This window comes from Notechis scutatus, chromosome 1 (genome assembly GCF_049901735.1).
Source record: "Notechis scutatus isolate UNSWTSFEM ecotype Mainland chromosome 1, rNotScu1.2, whole genome shotgun sequence".
Classification (NCBI taxonomy): domain Eukaryota; kingdom Metazoa; phylum Chordata; class Lepidosauria; order Squamata; family Elapidae; genus Notechis; species Notechis scutatus.
Genome location: NC_142009.1, coordinates 218,013,793 through 218,032,368, shown reverse-complemented (window position 1 = coordinate 218,032,368; position 18,576 = coordinate 218,013,793). Strand labels below are relative to the sequence as shown.

The 18,576-nt window shown below is 37.3% G+C and overlaps 1 protein-coding gene across 1 annotated transcript in view; it reads right to left on the bottom strand.

Annotated features, from left to right (window-relative positions):
* Positions 1-10,395, bottom strand: part of LOC113410657 (uncharacterized) — an 88,242-nt gene extending 77,847 nt beyond the window's left edge. The window contains exon 1 of the mRNA XM_026665315.2: positions 10,248-10,395. The gene's annotated coding sequence lies outside the window, so the exon portion shown is untranslated. The remainder of the gene's footprint in view (positions 1-10,247) is intronic.
* Positions 10,396-18,576: the final 8,181 nt, after the last annotated feature.

The following is an 18,576-nucleotide window of genomic DNA, read 5'->3' as shown; positions in this document are numbered from 1 at the left end:
CATTGAATTTTTCCCTACATCTCCATATGCATGTATTAATTAGCATTGGAGTAGTTTTTCATTTACACAATCATTTTGAGAGACAGTTTGATATAAGGCATCAGGCTAGAAACTGAAAAACCATGAGTTTTAACCTTGCCTTGGGCATGAAGCCAATTAAGTAAACCTGGGCCATTCACTTTCTTCCAGCCCTTGGAAAGAAGCAATGGCAAGCCACTTCTGAAAAACCTTGCCAAGAAAACTGAGGGACTTGTCCAGGCAGTCTCAGAGAATCAGGCATAATTGAATGGAAGGGGGAAAAAAGATTTTCCTCAGAGAATTAATGTGCATTTTTTCATTTAACATTTATTTCTCCTGCATATAATAGTAAAATTATATTTTAAAGTGCATTCAGATACATTTATTAGGAAGTTGTTCCACTGAGATGAATGAGATTTGAATACAAAAATAATACCGTGTTTCTCCAACAATACAGGCCCCCCAATAGGAAGACCCAGCATGTTTTCTAGGCATAAAATGAAATTAAGCCCCTCCCCCAAATTTAGGCCTAGTTGAAAACATGCGAAATTGGGGGGGGGGAAGACGGGGGGGAACTTGCCATTAGGAGTGCCCCGTGGGCAGCTACGCCTCACCATCAGCCGCTCCTAACAGCCAATCATGGTGGAGCACAGAGGGCTCCCTTACCCACACCAAGCGCCTTTGCTGCAGACCCAGGTCAGCAGGCAGGGGCATCAGTGTGAATGTCCGGCAGCATTTCAGCCACTTCTCAGGCCTCCGTAACTTCCACGGTTCCCACCGGTGCTTGCACCTCTCTCACCAGCACCGTCTCCAACAACAGCGTCTGAGTCACTCCCGCTTTCCCCCCATCCCCGTAACAGGGGAAAAAAAACATTTTGAGGTACCTGGGAGTGCCGCGCACTGCGTTTTGGTTTAATCCCGAGTGGCTGGGTGGTGTGAGAAGAACCGAGCGAGCATCTCTGCTGCTGCTACCCTTGGTGCTCCAGCCTCGGGCTCTGCAAGTTTGCAAAAGTCCTGGTGCGCAGCCCATTCCTGCATTCCAAGTGCCCAGGTCGAGCTGCAGCTGTCCCTCTCTTGCCAGCGCTGTCTCCAACAACAGCGGCAGCAGCGGCGGGAACTGTGGAAGCGTTTCAGCCGCTTCTCGGGTGGGGGAGCTGCTGCTGCTGCCACTGCTATTGGCACTGGCGCTGGCGAGAGAGGGACAGCTGCAGCTCGGCCTGGGTGCTTGGAATGCAGGAACGGGCTGCGCATCGGGACTTTTGCAAACTTGCAGAGCCAAAGGCTGGAGCACCAAGGGTAGCAGCAGCAGAGACGCTCACTCGGCTCCTTTCACACCCACCCAGCCACTCGGTATTAAACCAAAATGCAGCACACGGCACTCCCAGGTACCTCAAAATGTTTTTTTTTCCTGTTGTTACGGGGACAGGGGAAAAGTGGGAGCAACTCAGACGCTGTTGTTGGAGACGGCGCTGGCAAGCAAGGCACCAGCACCGGTGGGAACCGTGAAAGCTACGGAGGCCTGAGAAGCAGCTGAAACGCTGCCGGCAGACATGCCCGCCCGCCCACTGACCCGGTCTTCAGCGCTTGGTGGGGGTAAGGGAGCCCTCTGAGTTCCACCATGATTGGCCGTTAGGAGTGGCTGGTGGCGAGGCATAGCTGCCGGCGGGGCACCCCAGGCAAGGGTGCACGGGGGGGAGAAACAAATTAATTCACCCCCAAAAAGATGTCCTAGCCATTTTTTCGGGGCTCAAAAAAAAAAAAAAAAATAAGACCCAGCCTTATTATATGAGAAACACAGTAGAATCCTAATAATATCCTTATCAGTTAATCCTTTTTATAAAATAGTTCCTTTTATTTATAGGTGCTATAAAGTTTTGATATACACTGCTTTTATGTACTTAAAAACTATGACATACTGGATCTTATCTTAAAATTCCATAGAGTTATAAAATTATTATAAAAAGACAACTTCTTCTAAAAATTTTCTAAAAAGACAACATTATATTATATTTTTCTTGAGAAGCTCCAAATGCTACTTCAACAAGTTTTTCCCACAACAATAATCCTCAGTGAGCTACTGTGGACTTCAGTCTAGATATTCCTGGTGCCAGAGTAACATCTTAATCACAATACCACATAGTATTATTTTTCTATTTTTAAAAATCTTTCTGACATATTGCTCTTCCATTCATGTCGACCTGTTGGCAGTTGTGATTTCATGTATATATCATCAATGCAACTATTACTTGATCTTTTGGATAATTTCCCACAAGAATGAATAAAAGATTTATTGACTCGGAGTTGTGAGAAATTTTTAAAAATGCATATACTTCGTTGCACTGCCCATAGTACCTGCATCTTCCAGTTCAAAGTATATAATCCGAAGTACACAATCCAGTGAACTAGAGTTTGATGAAGTTAGTATTTGGATAGCAAATGTAGGAGAAGAAGTGGCAGAGGCTGTTGAGAGGGGGAGGGTACAGTCAAAAGAGAAATCAGCCTAGAATCTTTCAGTTGCCACAAGCGAATTAAGTCCAACCCCTCTTGAATTCCGTTAACTCTTATTTAGCTGCAAAATGATGCTAATCATCAGTTAACTAGAATCCTATTTAATTGGAACTGAACACGTGGCACCAGTCTTTCGTACCTGTCAGAAAAGCAGTAGGACACCCACCTACCCCTGAAATAAATAAACAGCTTTGGTAGACAGAGAATTTGAAATAGCAAAGCCCTTTGCTATTTCATGAAATGTTCATGAAATTACCAAGAATCAAAAGAACTTATTAAAGCACATGGCCACAATTTAATTTCCACTGCTTTGAAAGGATACCAAGATATAGGAAAAGTAAATTCTCCTGAATAAATTGTAAGAGAAGCTGTGAAACAAGATTCAATTCCGCCTAGTTATGTTGGTCTCTGGCCATAATACTGTAAATATTTGATTTGATTTGATTTGATTCCCCGAACTGGATAAGATGCAAATTGTGCATTTCAAATTCCAAAATCCAGCCTACATGGCCTTTTCTAAAAACACTGGAAGTTAAAACCCACAAATCTGGAGGCTGTCTAGATTGAGGCAGTCCACCGAAAAATGAAAAATACCTTTCTAATTAAAGGCAGGATCCTTTAATGTATACATTATAGATAAACAAATTCATCTTCTTCAGAAACTTTGGACCAATTCCCATCAATTCCAGTCAGCATACATCCAAGAGAAAAACATCTGGAAAGACACTGAATTGCCTACTCTTAGAATAAATGTCTGCTGGCATATTTTTAGATATATGCCTACAACATTTAAAAGGACATCTAATAACATAGTGTCAATGTGATTAAGATAGGTGTACTCAACAGGAAGATTTGATTGTCATTAAGTGGATGTAGGAAAGGAAATGCAGACAAATTTGCACTTGTAGCTTTCGTGACCTGGAGCAAATTTTTTTTTTAATCCTGAATCTCTAATAACTGCAAAACTATCAAACCATTTCTGTACTCTTCCCATGAGAACTATATGGATGTGACCACAAAATTACCATGACTTGAGCTTCAGACATATATCTTTACCTTGTAATATTTCCTACAAATTAGATTATATCCTTCAATTAAAGGAATTCATTTGCTGCATTTTAATTGTTAAGCTGATTAATTAGGCTTAATTTTTTATAATCAATTTTTGGTCAAAAAGTCATATTTGAGTAATTTGAGTGCTTTTTGAAGAGGCAACTCGACTTTCTTGTTTTTCTTTGAAGACATTTCACTTCTCATCCAAGAAGATTCTTCAGCTCTGACTGGATGGTGGGGAATGGAAGGATTTATATTCCTGGCAGACAGCAGGTCATTTGCATTTTTAAGGCCACCTGGGGATTTATCTGTGTTATCAGGGTCACCTGAGTAGTGCAAATGGGTGTGGAGCCTGAGAATTTCCATAGATATTTGAGTAACAGTTGATTTTAGTAGCAATTATACATGTAGCTCTTTGTGTCATCTATTGGTTGACCAAATATTTACAACTCCAATCTGGCAGCCTTATAACATTTTTTTAAAAATAATTCTGCTTTGGAGTATAGTTTTCTTAAATGCACCATATATGCTTACTCAGCATATGATCTTAGTACATAGAATAGAATCATGGTACCATGAAATTGGAAAGGGCAGTCAAGACCAATGAGTCCAAGCTGCTGCTCTTTGCAGGAATCCAAATTAAAACACCCCTGAACAGCTGGTTGTCTAACTCCTCTGTAACACACTGAGCAATAGGAACCATCTTTCTTGAGTAACTGCTTCCACATCAAACATATACTATTCTTATTTCCATTTGTGAGATGTCCTTGCCAGCAAACCATTGTAGTAAACCTACTGACCCTTAAAAGCTCTACACCAGACGGTGTATAATTAGAACAAGACAATTTAGACAGCATACAAATGTGTGTTTACATCAGCTTATATTTAAATTGAAACTTCAGCTTCTTATGCAATACAGGATATGATATATAATATTGCATACAATGTGTATGGATGCATCCATAAGAGAATCTCAGATGAACCTGAAGAACGGGTCACAATTTATGTACATAAAAATCAGATTAGAGCTGAAAATTTCCCATGCTAATATTCTCCTCATCTACTGTCTAGAGGGAGAGAGGTGTCACAACAATGCAGCAAACACAGAGATATCAGAAGGATGGATGGCTTTAGATTTGCAGCATGAACACCTGCAAATCTACCTTTCTATTCTGCAGAATACATAAATTTATGTAAAGGAAGAGATTCCCTGAAGTTCCTAGTAAGTTCATAGACAATCCACATTGTTCTTGTGACAATAGGAAGATGTTAGCCATTGTGTTCTTCTGGGATATATTTGCAATTTCAGTGAGCATGGCCCAAATGTTCTTTGTGAAGGTTTTCAAATTAGACATGGAGAAAAACAGTAGCCACAAAGATGCTTCTTTTCTTTTTTTTTTTTAAACAAGTTTTATTAATTTTTAAAACACACAAATTATCATTATTCATTACATGTTTAAACCTTTTTTTCATTGTAAATTTAACAAGTCAGATAAATTATGATTCTGTTTTAAACCATTTCCATATAACATACCAAAACCTCTTATTCAATTTCTCTTTACTTCTCTTTACTCTTATTCAATATCATTATTATTATTTCATCTATTTCTTTCTGACTTAGTTACCATTATTCTCATTCTATATTTCTACAAGTTTTTACTAATTCTCCCCCCCAAAAAAACATATACACACAACACACAAAACATAAAAAAAATCTTTTTGGAAAGTAACTTGGACCCAGGTGTCTCTCTCTTCATGGACTTCAATTATATTCATGCTCATCTTACATATCATTACTTATGCCTTCTTGACTATCATCTCTCATGTCTCAATAAAAATAGAAGTTTCCTTATATTAAGCCATATTGTCAGCACTTTTTAAAAAATATCATGTATTCCAACTAGCCATATTCCATACAAAGCATTCATATAACCTGATTCCGTTAACCAGGGTTGTCCAAGACATTTTGCTGCTCAGGTTAATAAAGTCCAATTGTAATGAGCCAGTTATGACCCAGAGCCAGGCTCAGGTAATAGTTGTGGTGGCATAGAAACCAGGAAACTGTGAGTTCTAATTCTATCTTTAACATGAAAGTGACCTGAGTGCCATATTTGCAAATCCAAAATAAATATTAAAAAGACTTAAAAGATTTTGCTTTTGACAAAGGGCAGAATCAATTAGATCTTAATGGGACCGGAAGAAAAATTTATAATTTATAAATTATAAAATTTATAATTAAAATATACAAATACTTATTAGACTTCAAAATGGAAGAAGAAACAGTCAAAGGCACAATGATTGCATGGGCACAGAATTGTGGACACACTATAGAATTAGAGGAATGGGAGAAAATATGGAACGTAAATTATAAGTTAATGGTATCCACCGCATACAAAGAAAATATGTACAAAATGTTTTAGAGATGGTATTTAGCTCCCAACGAGATTGGCAAAAATTTATCCCAACTTAAGTCCCAAATGTTGGAAATGTAAAAAAGTTGACGGCACATTTTATCACGTGTATATCCAGGATATACTGGATCCAAATCAAAAACTGGTTACAAGAAATTACTGGGTAATTGAGCTCAGACCGGAAATCTTCCTCTCAGGAATCATCAAAGATAGATTATCGAAAGAAGTAAAATATTTATTGCTACACATTACAACAGCCGCCAGAATAGCCTTTGCGCAGGTATGGAAAACTCCAAATACCCCTAACGAAGAATTAATAATGCATAAAGTAATGGAAAGTGCTGAGATGAACATGTTAACATTGAAACTGAAAGAAAAAGATGACTCTGAATTCTTTTTAATTTGGAACAATTGGTATAAATGGTTAACAAACAGAACTAAGAAGTGAGATAAGAAACCTAATTGGAATAATCCATAAGAAAGTAAAACATAATTTTGTAAATTATACAAAGATATAAGAATAGTAATCATAGTTAAAGCTATTATTTAATATTAGACAAATGTAATATAATGTGTTAGGATATTTAAACCAAGAACTTGTATAGATGCCAAGAATGCTGTTGATACCCTGATGTTTTATGATGTAATAAAAGAAACTCAATAAAAATATATTAAAAAGAAAAAAAGAAAGTGGCCTGAGTGACTTTAGCCAGCCAGTCTCTCTCAACCCAATCTACCTCACAGAGTTATTATTGTGGGGAAAATAGGAGGAGGAAGGTGCATTATATATGTTCACTGGTACCTTACGTTCCTTACAAAGTAATAAAAGCAGGGTAAAAATATCTAAAAAATTAACCCCTATTTTCCACCTGTAGAAACTAATTTGACAAGCATTTATATTTACTTGGTGATGGGACAATATTTTAATCAGTTGTGAGGAATTTGCTGGAACTCCATTCCTTCAAATCACTCAATGATGAAGATGCTTAGAGTTATAATTCAACAACATCTGAGAGTCACAGCTCCCCAACTTAAGAAGATGTAAGGCAGGTTGCCTGAAATATCTAGTTGTTTGTACACCTGCCAAATGTATTTGTTTTTAACTCATTTAAATACCAAGAATCATAATTTAGGATATTTTGTAACAGACTTTGAGATTGTTTTAGATTTAATTTCCCCATAGGTAGTGGCAAAGTCTATATCCAGAACATCTGGAGAACACTTGATTAGGAAAAGCTATTCTATATGTGCTCTGTTGCTGAATTATGGTCCTCTCCCAGGAATGACATTGAGTACTGTGGTAGCCAAAAATATAATTAAAATGCTGAAATAAGTTTCCTACAGACTTATGGTGCCATTGAATTACATGTCTAATTCACAACCTGGTCCTAGAACCTGCATCTAATTTCATGCCTAGAAATATTAATAGAGAAAAATGATGAAGAATATTATCATCAGTATAAATCTTGTACATTATTTTAGTATGTCAAATCAACCCCCTTTTAATCCAACCATACAAGGGTACCACATTAAAGCCCATCCTATATGTTATATGCAACAGTTTAGATAGCAAGGATAAGAGTAAGTAAACCTCACAAGACCAATTATGATATGGTACTTGAAAGAGGTGTTTTCATTCAGACTTTATTCTTATGGAAACACAACACTCACAATTTCTTCTATCATTCCAAAAATCCCAAGCCCTAAAGGAAAAATATTAAATTAAAAAATATGTTTTTACTATACTATTATATTAAGCTGTACTTCAGACTTTGGTTAGTCATTATGAAGTCACTTTGGAATTTTATTTATATTTGGCATCTTTCCATAATTTAATGAAACAGTTCTATTTCTAGATTCTAGTCCTCATATGGGTGACCTTGTCAATCCATACCTCTCATTAAATCCACAAGTAGAAAAGAAATTGTTCAAAAATAAGGGTGGATTATAAATCTAATGAAATGTAATTTATTTATTACATCCATATTCTGCCACAATCACAAAAAGACTTCTGGCAGATATTGGGAATGGAGCCACCATTTTGAAAAGTTTATTTATTTTTATTTAGCATATGGCAAAATACATGGACTTATAGTGGTTCAAATGTTAATATCCAGTCCCCTCAGCCATTCAAGGACAGGGTGGTCTATGTTGAAAAAATCAGACATTGGGCCGGTGTAAGCTCTTGATGAACATTCAGACACAATGTGGTGGATATTTTGTCGAGGAGCACTACAGTCACAGTGAGGGATAGAGACAAGACCTCACTTAAACAATGAGTCCTGGCAGACACCATATTGGGTACAGCTCCTGGCAGACATCATGTTGGGTATGGATTTTGAAAAGTAAGACATCCTGAATCAAAGATGAATTCATTCAGCTTGTTTTCTTGCCTGTATAAACTCCAGCCATTAAAGTACACAATCAGCTATCCCACATGGAAAATACCATTCATAAATGCAAACTGCACCCCCGGCACTCTCTGCTTTACTCATATTTAGTATTCAGAGTCTATATTGTATTGCTGAACTACAACAGTTTTAGTGACTGATTGTGAAGCACTATATCTTTTCTTTCAATGTTTATAAGGCATTGAGCAAAATTAAAAGAAGGATATATTGTTGATTCTAATGTGAACAGATGAAGAGAGCAAACACAGGCTTGTAAATTGTGTCAAAGGAAAAGCCTATCTATTGTCCATATGTAGTCATTTCAGCTCTCGGTTTTGATCTACAGTCTATAATCTATACATTCATCAGCCTAAGAGTGGTACCAGAAAGTATGACTAGGAAGAAGACAATAGCTGTGGAAAAGACATAGTGAGTCTCTAGACTACAGAAACAGTCTGTTGAGCATCAGATATAGAAAAGGAGTTAATCCATTTTGGAACCCCTGCCTTGCCTCTGCAATGTGACAGTACAGTATGAAAGCGATGCAGTCTGAGCTAGTTGCTTGGCAGGTTACGAGTAAACAGGAGGAAAGAGAACTATAATGATCAAATTATTATTATCATCATTATGAAATGCTCTCTATTTGCTATTTCAACAGGAAAAGAGCTGAAAAGCATCCAAAAGAGGGAAGGTACTGCCTGCCCACTAACCTTTTGCAGCTCTCTCCAATTCACTCTATGCAGCCATTTGCTTTTGTAGCAAAGCCTCTGCTATAGCCTTGCAGGCTTAGGTCAATATGAAGCAGGTTTGGCTGAAAATCCCTTCTTCCCAGCTTTCCTAGCAAAGCATCTTTTTCAACTTGCAGAAATCCTTCTCTTTTACATCTTAAAACACCCACTACATTGGAATGAGAATTTGGGGGGGGGGGAATGTACTCACATATATGGTGCTTTGTGATAGTTACTAAAAAAAAGATTCAAAGAGAGAGGGTGTTTTTATTTGTACAGGAGAAAGACACATTTTTAGAAGGAATAGTAAAGTCACTCCTAAACTGAGCCCGGTCCGATCTATGCAAGGTGATGTTACAGCTCTTGCTCAGATCATTCATAAAAATGTTAGGTAGCATCGTGAAACAGAATCATCCAGCTAAAATAACCGAAGTTGAAAATGCATCGGGAAATTTACAGATGACAATTGGAAGGTGTGAGCTTCGGTTGTCAGATAGTCTTTTATTTTAAATGGTCGTGTGAATCTCTTTCCAGAATACAGCAGTCCCCTACTACACCACTACGGAAAGCCAGAACGCCAAAAACCCTAATCCCCCCCATAGCGAAGGGTTTTTGAACGAGTTTTTACACTATGTATAATTTTAAAAAAACAACAACAACCATATCCCCGCATGTTAAGCAAAATATTCCACAAAATCCAAGCTCAAGGGACAAGTTTCTCCCCGTTCTTTCTCCTTGCAGCGCTATGCCTATACCAGATCAGCTTCCTCCTTCTCCCTTTTTCAGGTGAAACTCGGACCCAACTTTATGCCCTCTAGCAGTCCACACGCACACGCGAAACACGCGACACGGGGATAAGGGGAGGGGACCCCCAATCCGTAATTGCCAGAATGCGCTTTATCGATTGCGTGCAATGCACACAATGGAGAAGAGGAAGCTCCACGTTTCGGTGCAGACAACAGTCGCGGTGTGTAAGGGGAGATTACTTTTACCCGTGAGCCATGCCAGGAAGCTAGAAATTCAAGCCACAAACTAGCCCTTCTATTCTGACATATCAGCCTCCGCCCCTTTCTCGCCTTGATTCCCTCTTTAAAACGGCTTCGGTTGATCTACTTTCCTGCGAGCCTCGCGTTTGTTACCTGGAGCGTTTGGCTGGGTACCTTTGTTGTGCACGGCTCCGGCTTAGGCTCCGACTTTAGCCGCTGCAGCACCTTGCGTTGCGCGGTGCATAAATCAACCCACCTCTTCGTGAACTGGCGGAGAGCCTCGGCTTTAGTCCGTCACCACAGCAACCCCCGGCGAGAGGCGCACGAGAAAGGCAGGGGGAGAACTGATTGGGTAGCGGCAGCTTAGATGTAGAAGCGTCGAGGAGGCGGGGCCTGGCAGGCCGATGCCTTCCAAGCACAGCGGTATGGGCGAGGCAGACGTGAGGGATGCGCTTGCTGAGCTCGGCGGGGAGCGAGGGCGAGGCTTGAGAAATGAGGGGATTTTCATAGCTAGAGCAGGTCGCATAAAATGCCAAGGTTGTCCATTGTGAGGGAGAAAAATCTGTCACGTTGCTTATGTACGTGGTGAGGATTGGAGCTAGAGAATATATTTGGGAAAGGAAACTCGGGGCAAACAGTTCAGAGAAATTCAACGTGTAATGTAAAAGAAAAAGAAAAAAAGAAAATGACATATTGAGGATAATTATGAAGGGAATTAAAAATAAGAGTGCCAATAATGTACGGTTTAGGAATAGAATGAGAGATAAAATGGCTGTATTTGGACTCTCAAAATAGACTGGAAATTGAATGAAATCAAGGGGTAAGAAGGATTGAGGGACTGATACAACTTTCTCTGAAGAAACAAGTTGGAGCTTTTAAAAAAGATTTTAAAAAGGAGGAAGTTAACATGTCAGACTGGGCTGTATTCCTTGCCCAGGTGTTCTAATTTTCTCAAACGATCCTCTTCGTAGTCTTGGGAAATTCCCTTTAATTTAATTATGTGAGGAAACAAGTATTGACTTAATTTAATCAGTGGAGAAGATGCATATATAATACGGTGCTTAGTCATCTCAAAATATTTCTAAATTAGAAACTCAAGCTAAAGCATTTGAATAAGTAATAAATATACTTCTAATTATACAGTAATAAATGTACTGATGCAAAAACTATCATAAGAATGGACACTTGAGGTCTAAGGGCCACACATGTCACCTCTGAACACCTTTTTTTACAATCAGAGCCCAGGTTCCAGTTTAATAATAATTATTATAATATGCAACACAAGTTTCTGCCATTTTTAAGTGGGAAGCACATTCAGATATAGAATAGTGTCAATGTCTTTAAATAGTTTGCAAAACAACAATAAACTCAAGCAAGATGGGGGTGGAGAAGAAAGTTCTAGTTTTTCCTTCATATGTGACATTGTCCCTCTTACTTTATATCATTGTGTTGTCTTCTGGACTCCAAAAAGTCCAGCTCTTCTAAACACGAAGCACCAAGATGACCTGTAGCAAAAAAACACTCATAGCCACAGCACTGGGATGAATATCCATGTTTAAGGCTTAACTAGAGAACTGATGAGTTGTTGCGTCAACCTTTCACATATATTTCTTTACCTAATCAGAGAATGCAAGTCCGTGATCCCTTTCTTCCTGCAAGCTTCCCAGGCTTCCTAACTGACTTATAGGAAGGGAACATTGTAAATGAGGACCATATGACTGTGGCAGCATGGTAGCAGCATTAAACAGCACTATAGTGTTCACTGAAATAGCAAGAACTTTCCAAAATTGTACACTCACGGGATTAATGAATCTTAGCCTCCTGTAAATTAATCTGAAGTGGCTTGGTTGAGAAAGTTTTATCCTTTTATTGCATGTTTTGAAATGGCATGAACTTTCCAAAATTTCATTCCCACAGGAGTAATGGGTCCTGTAACTCAGTCCATTTGGGGTGATTGCCCTGTGAAGTACCATTTCACCAGTAAAGATTACAGATATGAGAGTAGTATATAGATTTAGAAGGACTCAAGGAATCAGAGTTGAGTGAAGACCATCAGTAAAGATCTAAACTTATCTGTTTACAGGCAATTCTCTGCACTTCAATCACAGGACATGCCAATCATCATTATTTCAATCTTGTCTGGTTGAAATATCAGGTGGTTAACCTTTATCAGCCAAATTCAATCCAATGTCTAGAAGTGAGAAAATACTAAAAATACCAGTCTAGTTAAAAAATGAGAGTCAGAGCTGTATGCCATCAGTTAATTGATGACTCTGATAATTTGTCTTCTCACTTAGTGATGTCCTATGTGCATTATACTGGCAGGAAAAAAAAAAGGCAATTTGCAAAATATCCATCCTGCCACCTAGAATTTTCACACTTAAAGAGCAGAACTGTTTAAGGTCAGATATAGATGCCCACATCTCTGCACAGCTATTTCAACAATCCTTCATTATCAGCCATACCAAAAAAAGTGCAAAATAATCTCATACAAAACATAGTTTCTTTATCACTATGCTTTCTTTATCACTATGCTTTCTTCTCCCTCACCTAAGAATTACCTTGTTGGAGGTTATTATTTAAGATAACAAAGAAGAGTTGAGAGTCTTACTCAAGCAGATCTGAAAGTCCAGATCTAAAACTTGATATGTAATTAGTTGATTAAACCATTGCGCAGAGAGTTTAGCATTAAAAAACTATTATTAGATTCTTGCAAGTATTTTGTCTGGGAAACAAAGATCTTCAATATGCTTACACACCACTATATGCTCACTGGTTCAGGTTTTCCAAGCAAAACTCCATGTACTATGCTGGAGGCTACACTTAAAATTCTCCAAGTGTTAAGACTGGAAAGTCAAGGTGATTGGAGCATTGTCGCCTGAAGTAAATGTCCCCCCCTCTCTGCAAGGTCACTCTGTACTGATGAAATTTGGGGTCATCAGGTTATATCTGAAATTCTATCTTTGTCCTCTTGAATTAAAATTATACTTAAAAACAAATGATGTTATCTTCCAAGCTAACATTGGTCAGTTTCAAACATTCCTTTGCTACTACTAAGAAGATATTTTTATTTAGATGTTTGTCCCATCCTACTGTCAGCACCCTATATATGATGCATAAATCTCAAAACTAGAAAACTAGGGGAAAAAACAAAATATATGTTAAAATGGAAGCAATATGCAAACTAGTACAAAATCAATTTTCACAATTCCTAATTTATTTCCATATCATTTCATATTTATAAATACTGCTGCCCCAAATGCCTTCTGTTCTGTGTGTCACTCTAGCCCTCTGGTATATCTTGGTAGAATTGATTGCCTATTCATGCTAACCACTCATTTCACAGTCACTTAAATCCTAAAAGAATCAGATATTCAGCTAGCCCTTAATGTAGACTGATTCAAAGGGTTCAGATTCCCAAAGAATCTTCAATTAGATGTGATCATTAGGCTGATTAAATCAACTGAAATCACAATCCTTTTTTTACCTCAGCATTCTTTATGATCTATTTTTCATTACAGCACCTCATCTTTTTCTGCAATTATATGCTTTCAGTAAAAGGATCTTCATTTGGATTTATCACAAGTCATCTACTCTTTAGTTCTTGTCATAAAACAGTAAACATGTCAGTTTGTTGAACCTATTGAAATACCTTAATATCATTGCTTTCAGTGCCTAATTCTTCTTAGTCCTTTAGCCTCCTGAGTAGGAGTCGTAATTTATTTAAATTAGAGAACTGCACTATAGGAACCAGTGATACAAAGCAAAGGATCTTCTTATACTTGATGATGTTAATGTTCTAGAGATGTGTTCTATTACTATTTTGTTGCTTGAACCACTGTGTGCAGAGTGCTCATTTGTATCAATTGGGAGGGCTCACCACTTTGATTGCAACAAAAATAACTCAGCAGTGCTTCCAGTGTAAAGGTGTTCATGGATGACAAATTGTATCAGTTGATAAAACAGTGAATACTTGCTGTTTCTCTAAAATGTCCCCCATAATCCATTTGAATAAAGCAAGTCTATCTTCTCTTGTTCCAAAAAATATTGTAGCTGGTATCCAATAGAAAAAAGTGAAGGTAGTTTTGATCTTTGATTTTAGGAAAACTTGGCCTTGCTTTAGTGCTTTAGTGAGATACTTGTGTGAGGCTTAATAGCTCAGACTGAAAATAAAGCATTTGCATTGATGGAGCACTTGAAGTAAAAATAATACTACATAGGATTTCAGCAGGCTGAATTGCATACTCTTTACCTATGCATTCCTAAAAAAGCACTTATCAAAACAAAAAGCTGGGAAGGGGCAGTATTTTGGATTTATCTCTTTCTAATCTCTGTCTCCTACATGATAATAATTGTGGAGTGTGGTGTTTGAGGAAAGTAATTGCCAATCAAAGTAACAAAAGCATCTCTTCCCAGTTTATATTCCAGAGGGTAGGAACTGAGAAGTGAGGGATATGGAGAGATTGAGAAGGCTCAGAATCTTCAGTGGGTAGGTGTGACAGCATAACGAAATGGACATGCAACATGTATGGCATATTAAAAGAAAATAGGACTGGATTGCACAGTCATACTTGTCATCTTGATTTTTTGAACACCCCACCCCCAGGATGCCCAAGTTCTCTTTTGGCAGATTGTTTGTTCCAGACTTGCCTATAGTGCTGATATTTCCTGTGGTCTTGCATTCAAATACTAACCAGGTTTAGCCATGATTAGCTTTGATGAGCTAAGATGAACCAGGTTTGAAGGATTCACAAAAGAACATGTATTATTACATTATAATACATTAGTTTGTATTTATTAGAATGTGCATTATCTTGTATTTAGAGTCTACATGTCAATTTTTAAGACAATGCTATTTCCTACTGATGGAAAATTCACTGCTGTCCAGGCTAGTATCTGCCGTGTTTGCTCACTTTTTACCTAAGCTCCAGCAGAATGTACCATACAAAGTATTTAATGCATACAATAAATGTCCTGATGAAAATACCAATATAGCCATAGTTGCTCAGATAAGTGAGGCTTCATAGAATTTATGGAGGAGTATTACACTTCTATCACCTGAATGTCTCTGTGTGTCTTCACCATTTCATTATGATCCAGGTCCAGATCAGAATTGCTACAGTACTGTGGCATCTGCCGAGGAAATATTACAGTGCCTAAACAAATCGTGGAAGAGCTTAATGGTTGACCCTCTAGGGCAAGCTTTTTTATTTGTCCCTGGAGGCAGAGTTCTGTGCATGTGATCAGAATTAAATTGAAATTCTCTGGAGAAGAAAAATGGTATGAGAATTTGAAGCCACAGGATAAAATTCTGGTTGGGTCTAAAACAGGGGAGACTAGGTGAATGTGATTCACAACACAAAAGAGATTTGAATGTCTCCATAACCTTCCCAAGGTCCAATACTAGAAGCTATCTGAGGTAAGGTGCAGCCCCTTTCTCCCATGTCTTTTTAAATTAATATCTTGTATTTTAAATTCTATACTTTTATTACTTGCATTTTAAACATTAGAAACATCAATTTCTGCCTAATGTTCCAAGAAAAGTTAATGAACCTAAGAACCTCACTGAATTAAAGACAAGTACATTGCTAAAGATTATTGCATTATTTCTTTCTGATATCATGATTATACAGTTATGGCCCATTAAAAATCCAGGGCATTGTTTTTCTTTTATTTTAGCCATTGTACCTCCTGAATTATGGCTTTTTTTTTTTGGTCCCTGAAATATCAGCAAGAAATGGAATACTAGGTATTTTGAGGGTGCATTCAATATGTTTCCTTTAGGTTTTATTATACTCGGAATTCTAAGTAACTGATTTGTTAGTGTTTGAAGATTTTTCTTATACCAAGTTTCCTACAGTGTAGACCATATTTATCGAGTACTTTATTCAAAGAAGGAGGAGAAGAAATTGTTTGGCTAGAATCTGAATCTGCTAATTATTCAATAAATGCACAGCACTGATTTATTTCCCTGTCCTATAACTGCTCTTCCTGCGCCATCAAATTATGCCCTGTAGAATTTGCATTCTGCAATAAGTTGCAGCAAAAAGATTTTGTATCACCTTGCTTAAATGTTCAGTAGAATGAAACAATGAAATGCAAATGCAAATACAAATCAATTAATTTCATGATATTGCCTGATACATTATTAAAAAGAACAGCATATGGAGAAAAATCAGATGCCTGATTGTTTAGTAGACTGGTATAGAGTAAAGAGCAAGGACTTTGGTCTTTAAAGAAAAAGGATTTTGGCTGAAACAGGACTGCCACAGGGATTGATGGGGTGATAGTTTTTAATAGAAATATGAAGCACTTACTCAGTAATCTTGTGATAGGATGATAGGTAATATAGAAGCACTTTAACCATTATTTTGCCAAATTACAGGTAAACCTGGATTTTATCATGTGTACCTAGCTTGGAGATTATAACATCATAATTCAAAATGTAAGGGAAATCTAATTTTTCAATAGCCTATCTTTATATTAAGAACCATTACATCAATTTGCATTGGGCTTGGCTGGAAAAAACTTAATGCAATTATGCTTGTATGGATCATATGGTTGCTGAGAGCAGAAAATTATTAATTACATAATATTTCGCACATAAAATAATTATAACCATATAAAATAATGTGGTTCTTCACAGATTAAATGGCCTTTCTAGCACTGGAGAGTAACAAATCAACTTTATGTTGATGAAAAATAGGTCTTATAAGGAGACTTCTACTGGCACTATAGTACCTTTAATTAAGCACTGAAAGGGGGATTAAAAATGGAATTTCCATTATCAAACTGTGCATTGTCAAAAGGGAGTTCATAATCTACTTGAAGTGGTAATAATTGATAGAGGCCAATAGCATGACCATAGCTGGATTGTTGATAAAAACAGTTCTGTCATTTGCCTTTATTTAACAAAGAAACATTTGACAGAGAAGCTCTTTCTTTTGAAGAAAATGCTGTAAGAAAAATAATAATAACACCTTAGAAAAGTTCTTATGATAAAGGAATGTTATAATAAGGACAATATTGAATATTAGTATACACAGCACTGAACCTCAGTATAGTATATAAAACAAAGGAGATTATGGGTGGAGTATCAAAAGGAAAAAAGCAGCCTGGTTTATAGCACTAACTAGATTATAGCACCAGAGTGAAGAGTCAGTTTGCTATAAACCTTCTTCCAGTCAATGCTTAAAAAGTTTTTACATGTCCTAAAATATAAGCAGCAATTAAAGTAAGTTGATGTGTTGTTTTAGTCACAGGGACCACTGTTTTTGAAATACAAAATTGTGTGCTTTCTTATTTATATATTATACTGATTTATGTAACCACCCACCTTGACCCTGGTGGCAAACATTGGACTAAAACCATCAGAAAACAAATAGGTGATGTATATTACATAAAAACTGGAAGTAAACTTCATATAATTAAGAGTGATTTCTATCCTGGGTTTCTGTAAATAAAATCTACCCCCTCTTGATGTGAGAGTAGAAAATTAGAAAAAAATGAGTATTTGTATTTAGCATGAGACTGCAATCTTTTGGTTTTGACCTGTTTGAACATCTTTTATGGTGGAACTGAAGGCCAGAATCTATGTCTATACAGTAATTCAAAGTCTCATTATTGTCAGAATCCTACTGAATTCCAATCCAGAAATTAAGTATTGAATTCAACCTATTAAATTAATCTGGTCTTTACACTGAAAATGTAGTTTTACAAGTGCGGTGTGAGTTTTTCCCTTGCAAACAGCATTAAAACTCAACTAAGACCTTGACTGAGTGTTGGTTTTTGACAAGTGATAAGTGTACTGTACAGTATAGTAGAGATCATGGCTCCACTATCTCTTCAAGCCACTATTGGATACTCATCATCTATCACATGAACTCCCCTCATGAGTGGAGTAGTATCTATAATTGAATTTAGGGAAGTCTTGATTGGAAAGGGGTTTTTTGGTTCATAGCTTTTAAGTTTTAGCTTAGTTTACTTGGGCTTTTGTGGTCTCTGTTGATATGTCCCACTTTTAAAAATTTGAAGGTTTTGGATGTTTTTGTCCTCTACTGGTGGCAGTGGATCAGATAGTGCTTTGGTAGGATATTCTAGTGGTAGGTGTGGTATAGGCCTGTGTGTTAATCCTGACTGGTTAGGTTTCCTCCCACCTTACAAATATCTTAGGGTGGTTGGATTGTCCTGTTTTTACATCACCAAGAGGGTTGGACAACTTATGAACCATCCATTATCTTAAGTCCCATTAGAATGACTTCATCATAAATCTGGTCAGATAGTTAGGTCATGAACTGTTTAAATCAGCTGCTTAATGACTTAATGACCTTGATTATATTGGCTCCTATATACTTGCACCAGATATTTTATACTCTTATAACTTTGTGAGCAAATGGGCAATTCTACTACAATGTCCAGAACTTTTATACTTTCTGATGGCAGTCTTATCTAGGATTTCCCCATAGTCTTGAAGAGTGCAAAG